The following is an 8,805-nucleotide window of genomic DNA, read 5'->3' as shown; positions in this document are numbered from 1 at the left end:
AGATCATAAGCTTCTCTTCAAGTTTCTTGCTGATGATTGGGCCTAAGTTCTTTTGGCAGGGAAGGGAAAGGAGAAAATTGACAAATAATTATATAGTTTTAAAGGATCATTGGATCCTTGTTATTTTATGTTATTATGTTGCTACTTGGTTTGCTGGTTTTCAATTGTTACTCAGACTTCGATTGGCCTGACTGCGCCAACAATTCTTTTGTGAACTTTAAGTAGTTTTGCTAGCTTTATGGACTTCTACTATAGATTAGTTGTTTATAAGAGTCTCTTGGTTAGATGTTTGGATAGAAATACTATGGTTAAGCTACTTCTTAGTTTGTTTTTATTCCAGTAAAGTTCTCTATTAGTTCTGGTTGGTGATGTACTGGTTACCAACATTTTGGATGTAAGGGCTGACCCCCTTGTTTTTGGTCGCTTTTAATTTAAAAAACAAGCTTAAATAGTAATAAATTTGATGACGATTTAATATAAATAAAAAAATCAACTTTGAAATCATATTTAAAAAATAAATTATTGTCACATTAAATAGCTTAATTTTTTTAAAATATTCACATTAAATAAATTAAATTATTATTTTACAATTAAATGAAAAATATATTTTAAGTACAATAATATTCACTTCACATTAAATGTCACTGTCACATTGATAAGTTGGAATTCTAAAATATTATTTATAATTAAATGATTAATAATATTATAAGCAAGCTAACATTATAAGCAAGTTTTGCTTTAAATTCAAAATATATTAAATACATTATGTGTTTAATATTTATGACTAAAACTTCATAATGTTATTTATAATTACATGACACAAAATATTATAATCAAGCTTCTCTTAAAATTAACTCACTTAAATAATTCAAACCAAAATCACAGATTTATTTTTATTTTTTAAATCACCATGTAACAATTCAATTATAAAAAAATTACTTTTATTATTTTTATTTATAAAACATTATTTGTGTGCTTAAATTATAAAACATATTTTAATTTCACTCACATTAAATAGCTTAAATTACAAAACATTATTTATAATTAAATGACACAATATATTATAAGAAAATGCTTCTCTTAGCTTCAAGAATATTTCTTCTCATATTCTCTACTAACAAGGCCAACTACGTGAAGGTGGAAGCTTATATGGCCTTCCCTAATAGACCTAAAAGGACCACAACCACAACACAACATCACACGAAAAAAAACACAACCCATGAGGCAAAACTCAACAATTTATTTTATTATTATTTTCATTAATATGAACTCACTTGATGAATATATTTACTTTACATTATTTACATTACTCACATGTAAGTGCTAACTTTTCATTTTTTATGTTAAAGTTATTAAGGCTATTTTGTTATGTTGTAATGATGGTAAAAACAAACTAATTTTTAATCATAACTTTATCCATTTATTTTATTGTGTAAAATAAATACATATTTAAAAATTGTGCAAATCAATTATGTTGTGAATTACATTCATAAAGCAAGTTCATGTTGTGTTTGATAGGTAATTTGTGATTTTATTAACAATGTTAATATGTCATGTTAGGTTTGATAATGATTATTTAAGATTGTCTACATTCAAATTCATATTGTGTTAGATAGATAGATTGTGATTTTATCAACAATGTCAATATGTAATGTTAGTTTGATAATGATTATTTAAGAGTGTCTACTACCAACCATTTTCCAAAGTGAGTTGTCATTCATTAATGATCTATTTATTTATGAAATTGTGCATTATAGCCTTTAAAATTAAGATTAAAAAATTGAAAATTGAAGAAAAAACTAAACAGAACACAATGCATGGGAACACAAGTGGCATACCTTAAAGAATGATCTAAGCCTTTCTTTAAGCTGTCAAAAAAACACCAAGACTGTAAGGGATGAAGGGATGACCGTGGCCAATGGGCATTCCCTTTAGTCTTTGAAGGGGCTTTTAACCCCTTCCAATAACTTTCTTTTATTGAGCATTGTATTTTTACATGTTACAAAGTTTTAGATCAATGTTTGATCAAAATATTACAAAAGAAATTAGAAATGAATCAATCATCTATACCAGTTAATCTATATCAGTAACTTCAGCAGTTAATCTATACCAGCAACTTCAGTCCTGTGCTTGCACCTTCAAAGTGATGAAAATTAATTAGCTAGAGAAGCCTTTGAACTTGAGGATTTTTATCTCTACCTATCGTTATCAATCTCAGTTGCAATATCATTTATCCTTAAAAGAACAAATATAATGAAATTCTTATGCAAAAACATGTAGAATAAGGACAGAGCAAGAAAGGGTGAACTGAGAAAATTAAACATCAAGAACACATACATACCAGATCTCCTGTCTCTATTCCTTTTAAAAGAACACCATGCATCAACTTCAATGATGTATCGACTCCCTAATAGGTACAAATTGTCTTAATTGTCAGCCAACATTTTACAACTTGACTAGTAGTTCAAATAAAAGAATACATTAAAACATAATGATCAGAACATGCTTTTGATTAAATAATAGAACTAACTAAATAAGTCTCTTAAATAGACAGAAAGTTTTTAAAAGAAAAATGAAAACTACAAACTTATCAGAATCTTATCTTAAAATTCAGGAAAAAGAATTAGTCAAATCAGAAACTGTTTTTTTAAGCTTTTGTGTCATGGTTGCCCATTATGGAGGTTCATTGCCAGTATTTGCTAAACAACTTTGCAGTGATGATTTTGCTGTTCTGGATGAGTTTGAAAAGGAGGTAGCTCCAGATGGGTCTCGACTTACGAGGATTTTGGATGGCCTAAATCTCCAAAATGCAATGGATTGTCAGCGAGAAACAAAACTATTGGAGGAAGAGATGAGATGGATGGCCTAAATCAGAGAGAAATTTGTCCTGAATTAATTTTCTGAGAGTGTTTTTAATTTTCCTATGCCAGATGATTTCTGATGGCCTAAATCAGAGAGAAAGTCAAATCTTGTCAAAGATTTCAGCCAAACAGCTCCTTTGCACGTGGCTGCTGCGAGAGGCAAACAAAATACTGTCGAAACTCTTCTTTCACATATTTCAGAGCAAAAGCATAAGAAGAATTACGTTGGGGCAGCAGACGTGCCATAAAGCAGCCATTGGAGAGTTGCTAAAATCCTTCTTGATTTGCTGGGTCAGACAGCTCTGCATTGTGCAGCGCAAGCAGAAGGTGAGGATGCCGTAAAAATGGCTGAGATGCTTATAAACAACTGTCAACAAGAAGCGGAGAGAAATTGGAACACAAATCTGACTCCAAATCAGACTCCAAAGAGTGGGCAGAAGCCTCAGAGCATAAAATCCCATTTGAAAAGTCACAAAGAATCAAGAAAAGTTCTTTCTTGGAAGGCATCCCAAGCTGTTAAAATGACGGCAATATTTCTTGTGGAAAGGCGGGCTGCTTATAAACTCAGACTACTTGCAGAAGCAGGGGCCATAACATTACTTGTGCCACTGCTTTCTTCAGGGGATCCCAAAGCTCAGGAAAATGGTGTAACTGCCCTTCTCAACCTATCCCACATGTATTTTCCCTAACTAAGATATCGATATGTGTACCTAAGGGAAAACTACAATGCTTTGAGGCTGGGTTTTCCCAATGCTGTGTGATGCTAATTAGGGCATGGCCCTCAATTAACTATCTACGCAGTGGAACTTTCCACTGCTTAGCTTTGTCAATCAACAGATTATACAGATGCAATGGTGGGAAACATGCTTATACAGATTATACAGAGAAGCAACAGTGTTGAACCTCACTGAGTTTTTTGGTTCATACGATGTTTAGCTACTCTACTTATCTTGGCACTTGTATGTCTCCTTGATTCAAGCTTCAATTCTCAGAAAATTGGAAGATATCCTAAATGAATTTGAAAGTTCCCAGATAATTTCAAGAAACTCTACAATATGGATTGGGGATGGTACATGACGGATATAAGGGGAGATGTAGTATGCCATATAACTGAAATACAACATGCCAATCCAGTCAGCTTCACATTGAAAAACCCTTAGATGAAGGGAACGGATGACAAGTTAGAAACTACAGTTGTATTACAGTCTATAAAATCTGCTTTTACTTGTCCTATTTAAGCAACAAATAAAGCATTGTATAAATATGCACTTTATGCAAATGAACTTCAAAATTGGAGAATGTCCATGTTCTTATAAATATAAATACAAAGCTTAATCACGAAAAGAGGGAGGTGTTACACCGGAGCAAAAAAATGTTTACTCAAGGTATCAACCGTTTTGAAATTGAATTCACTAGTTTAAAATGAAAACAAAAACCGAGGGAAGATGCTAATAGCATACATACTTTAACATTTTAGTGCCATATATAGATAGCTTTAAGAGAATTGTTCAAGCCTACAAATCCAATCACAGATTACACTTGAAGAGCAAGGGCTTGTGCATCAAAGATGTTATTGGAGATCAAAGAGACCTTAGAAGTCATGTTGTCAGAAATTGCACTTTTAAGCTTCCACATTCATTGTATAATACATTGTGAAGCTATTTGAGGTGTTATATAGTTGGTACCAGTATGGTCTATGGATAAGGGCAGAGTTCCTATGACATTATAGAAGCGTGTGTATGTTGTGCGAGTATTTGTTGTGTGAGTATAGTGGATCTAAATGACAAACAGATATCATTCAGCGAAAGTGCCAACCTTCCTTCTGTGTGTTGTGAATGTACAGAGTTGCATGAAAAATTATTTGAGAATTCCTTAATGATATTATGGAAAGATTTCTTCAGTTTGATACAAATGATGAATTCAAAGAGTACTCTTAAAATTACATTATAATAATAATCAAACTCAAGCTAATATGCTTTTCCTATAAGGAGTTGATCTCTTATAGCATAGAAGGTTGAGCAAGTCATTCCTCTAACAAATTTGCAGTCAACTATCTCATTTAAAGCTCAGTAATGAAATGGTCATCTAAAAAGAGGCTGACACTAATAAAAGCATTATGACACTAATAATTTGAACTACGCTTCATCTCTAGCCGTTGTATAACACTTTCTAGAAAATGCTTGCCGTCGGCCAATCAAGAACGAAGAGGTAAAAATCAGTCAAATATACAAAAGCCTTCATCACCAGCTACTCCTTAATCTGGAAACAAGCGCGCTTGTAGACTCAAACAAGAAATGGGGAAGAGTTTTTCAAAACTATGTCTTCTACATCTTGTTCAGAAAAAGCTTGCAAAAGAGCTGAGGAAGAATATTGTAATTTTACAATGCGAATCTGTAAAAGGCATACAGAGAAGCAAAGATCATATTGACTGACAGACCTACTGAAAAGGGACAGACTTTTCATTAACTGGTGCTACAATCATAAGGAAGAAGGTCAAATGGTTAAATAGAATGCAAGTGAATGCTTTGAGTACGTGATTACCTTAGTTCTCTGGTTTGTTTGCTTTATTAAGTCTCGCAATTTCCTTTAAAAATTCATTTCTAAACCCTAATATTAATTTCAAAACCCTAATAGACAGATACAAAACCAAACCAAAATCAAATCACTTCAAATTTCAAACACTAGAATATAGGTAGGACAAAAATAACAAGAATTATAAAGACGTCAAATCCTCAGACTGCAATCAAAGTTTGAACATTCAGATACCTATGATTTTCAGATAAACATGTATCCTACGAATCCAGACAGAATACATGTATTTTTGCCCGAATTTCAGAATTATACTGCAAATATGTGATAATGTTAGCAATAACTTTTCTGGCAAACCATTCAGAAGTTCGTTGCATAGCTATAAATAAATAGAGTATGTGTAGGAAAATTTAAAAATGAACTTACCTAGAATAAGAGTTCTGAAAGAAGGAATAATTCAATTCCATCTGCTGCTGCCCCTTCCTCCTCCATGCCTATGCCTCTGCTTAGTCCTCTGCCATTAGGAAAAATAGGAAACCTAGAAAACAGAGACCTAAAAAATAAAAAGCATAGATGAACAATAATAAAAGACGGACAAAGCATTGATGCTCGACCACGAGGAAAATATTCATAATTTGAGGAAGATAAATTATCTTTTGTTGTATAATAAATATGATTGCTAAACATTCAGGCTTCATCGATGCCTAAGAAAATAGGAAGAAAACTAAAGAGTGTTCAGACAAAGGTAGAAATTGTTGCTAGTATTCAATCAACTCTGGATGGTAAGTTCACTACATCAAAGCGAAAGACAAGGAGAACAAAGTGTTCTTCTTGTCAGCAATGAAGATAGCCTTATGGAATGTCAGAGGTCTGAATGCCTCTAACAAGAAATGTAGAATCACACAAGAGATGGATTCTACGAAGGTGGATATCATTTTATTACAAAAAACAAAAATGTCACAAGATTCATTTGATAAGACTATAGGCAGTTGGAGGCATTGGCAATCTTTTCATCAACAGTGTAATGGTTCTTTAAGGGGTTTAGCAGTTCTATAGGACACCAAAATCGTTCAATCTAAAATTGTAGCTCAGTCTAATAATTACTAAATGTTAAACATAATTGTTTATGATCTTTCATTTATCTTGATTAATCATCAGGCAACACACCAGATGAAACATGGAAATTCATGACAATCAAATCCACAAAGAAGAAGGTGGTTGGTAGTCTGTGCATAGAAGAAGAAAGCGGTCCCAAATCCGGTATGAATAAGAAGGAATGGGAGAAAAAATATAGAAACAAAAAGCCTTCTATTGTCAAACCAAATATGTGCCGGAATCAGAGACTAACCCTAGCTCCAAGTTGAGCAAAAATTTCAACTAGAAGGAGCAACCTGAAAGACCACGGTGGATTTCTGAAGCTAACACTGTCCTTCTAGGGCGGGGTTTGGAAAATTTCTCCAAAAACACCATGGCTCCACCAAAGCAATCTCATGACAGTAATCCGTGAATTAAAAACTTCAATAAAGGGAGATCAGTTTATATCCTGCCACATCGAAAGATAGATCAAACAACATCCAAGGGAAGAATGGTAGGAAGGTCAAACCAAAGTTTCTTTGATAAGAGCACAAACTGTGACGAAATAATCAGCAGCAATTCACATAGTGAAAGAAAGTGGATGGACCGTGAGGATAAGGGCATCTACATGTATTGGAATGGTTCGTCAAGGAAAAGATCCAAGCTGGTATGCATCATTTCTATGATTTGGGGTGACAAGATAAGTACTCTTAACTCATTTACATGTATGGACTGTGAGGATAAGGGCATCTACATGTATTGGAATGGTCCGTCAAGAAAAAGATCCAAGCTGGTACACATCATTTCTATGATTTGGGGTGACAAGATAAGTACTCTTAACTCATTTGCAGATAAATTTTGGTTCATTTTATGTCGAAATGTACAGGATAACGAAGAAATTTTGAAATTATATCTTCTCTTCTATAAAGGACATCATATTAAATTTCTAACATGGAAACCAAACTTTAACAAAAACCATATTAAAAATACAAAAACTATCAAATGGATGGAGAGCATAGAAATTCTGTCAGAATTAATGGAGGAGACCACTATTAAAAAAATTGGTAACTCATTGGGAATTGTAATTGGATTTGAAGATAATCTAAATAAAACTAACAAAATTAGGGTTTTGGTTAAAATTGATCAAAACCATCCAGTTAGCAGGAAGATCATTACAAATAGATCTATATACAATTTAACCTTCAAAGAATATTCAGGAGAAATTCTTAAAATATTAGATGCAAACTTCTCAAAATCTTGTATTAAAAATAACATCAAAGATCATATAATCACAAAATGGAGTACATGCAAAAAATTAGAAAGGAAGGATGAGGCTATCATAAAAACTTCAATCCTCAAAGAAGATCTGAATGAAGAAATAGTAGCAAACATTCATGAAAAAGGATCTATAGATAGTAGAACAGAACCAATGAATAAGGGAAAGGATTTGGATAGATCAAAGGAAATAGAGTGGAAGGATAACATTAGCTGCCAGTATTCACTTAACAAATTCAAGAGATGTAAGGACTGCCAGTTGGAAAAAGAGGTCATTGAAGAAATGGACTTGAATATCATCAAATTAAACAAGCTTATTCATGAAACCCTCCTGATTCAAAATGACTTAATTGATCAAAGTCTATTAGCAAAAGAAATTCATAAGGAACATAAAGGGAAGAGGATTCAAGTCATAGAAATAGGGGAGACATCAGGAATTTGTGCAAATCAGAATAAGGATTAGAGGCAAGAGGACGAATTTGTCCACATTGGACCAATTGAACCAAGACAAAAGGAGCAAAGGCCAGAAAGAAAAGTAGAGCAAGATTCAAAAATACTGCAAGAAGAGGCTAATCAAGAGGGAGACACAGAGCAAGCAGTTATCATCCCACTAGTAGACTATGCTCAGTGGAGCAATATAACTATCAGGAAGAAAGGGAAAAAGAAAAGCTATAAGTTCTAGCAAACACCTAGTAATGGAAAAGATATGTTTCCATTAGAAACATAAAACACTGGATCAACTTTAAGAGAATCATTACATTCAATAGTCATAGAACAAAATTGGGGGAATGAATTAATGAATAGTCCTAACAAAAAATATTGATACAAAGAGGTTGAAGTATTAAAGCCTATCCAAACCATAATAGGCAAGGACCAACAAATCAACAAAATGTTAATCAAGGAAATCATCTCAGAAGAAAACCAGGAGGGCGAGGACTTTGTTATTGCAGAAAAGGTATTAGAAGAGCAAAATCTTGAAAGAATGGGTATAACAGTGAATCATGAGGGATGAGGGAATGAAAATACCAATCTGTGGAAAATCAAAACAGAAACATGGTAGGAAATC

At 33.0% G+C, this 8,805-nt stretch overlaps 1 long non-coding RNA gene across 1 annotated transcript; it reads right to left on the bottom strand.

Annotated features, from left to right (window-relative positions):
- Positions 1-1,912: 1,912 nt before the first annotated feature.
- On the bottom strand, positions 1,913-5,955 carry LOC149580005 (uncharacterized). Its single transcript, XR_016359781.1, has 3 exons — positions 5,817-5,955; positions 2,342-2,407; positions 1,913-2,136 (listed from the first exon to the last, which is right to left on the bottom strand). It is a non-coding gene; the product is annotated as an uncharacterized LOC149580005 (long non-coding RNA).
- Positions 5,956-8,805: the final 2,850 nt, after the last annotated feature.

The sequence above is a fragment of the Cupressus sempervirens genome, chromosome 1, assembly GCF_028749045.1.
Source record: "Cupressus sempervirens isolate cs-2001-9-10 chromosome 1, ASM2874904v1, whole genome shotgun sequence".
NCBI lineage: Eukaryota > Viridiplantae > Streptophyta > Pinopsida > Cupressales > Cupressaceae > Cupressus > Cupressus sempervirens.
The sequence above is the reverse complement of the archived record's forward strand: the minus strand, read 5'-3'. Positions and strand labels throughout refer to the sequence as shown.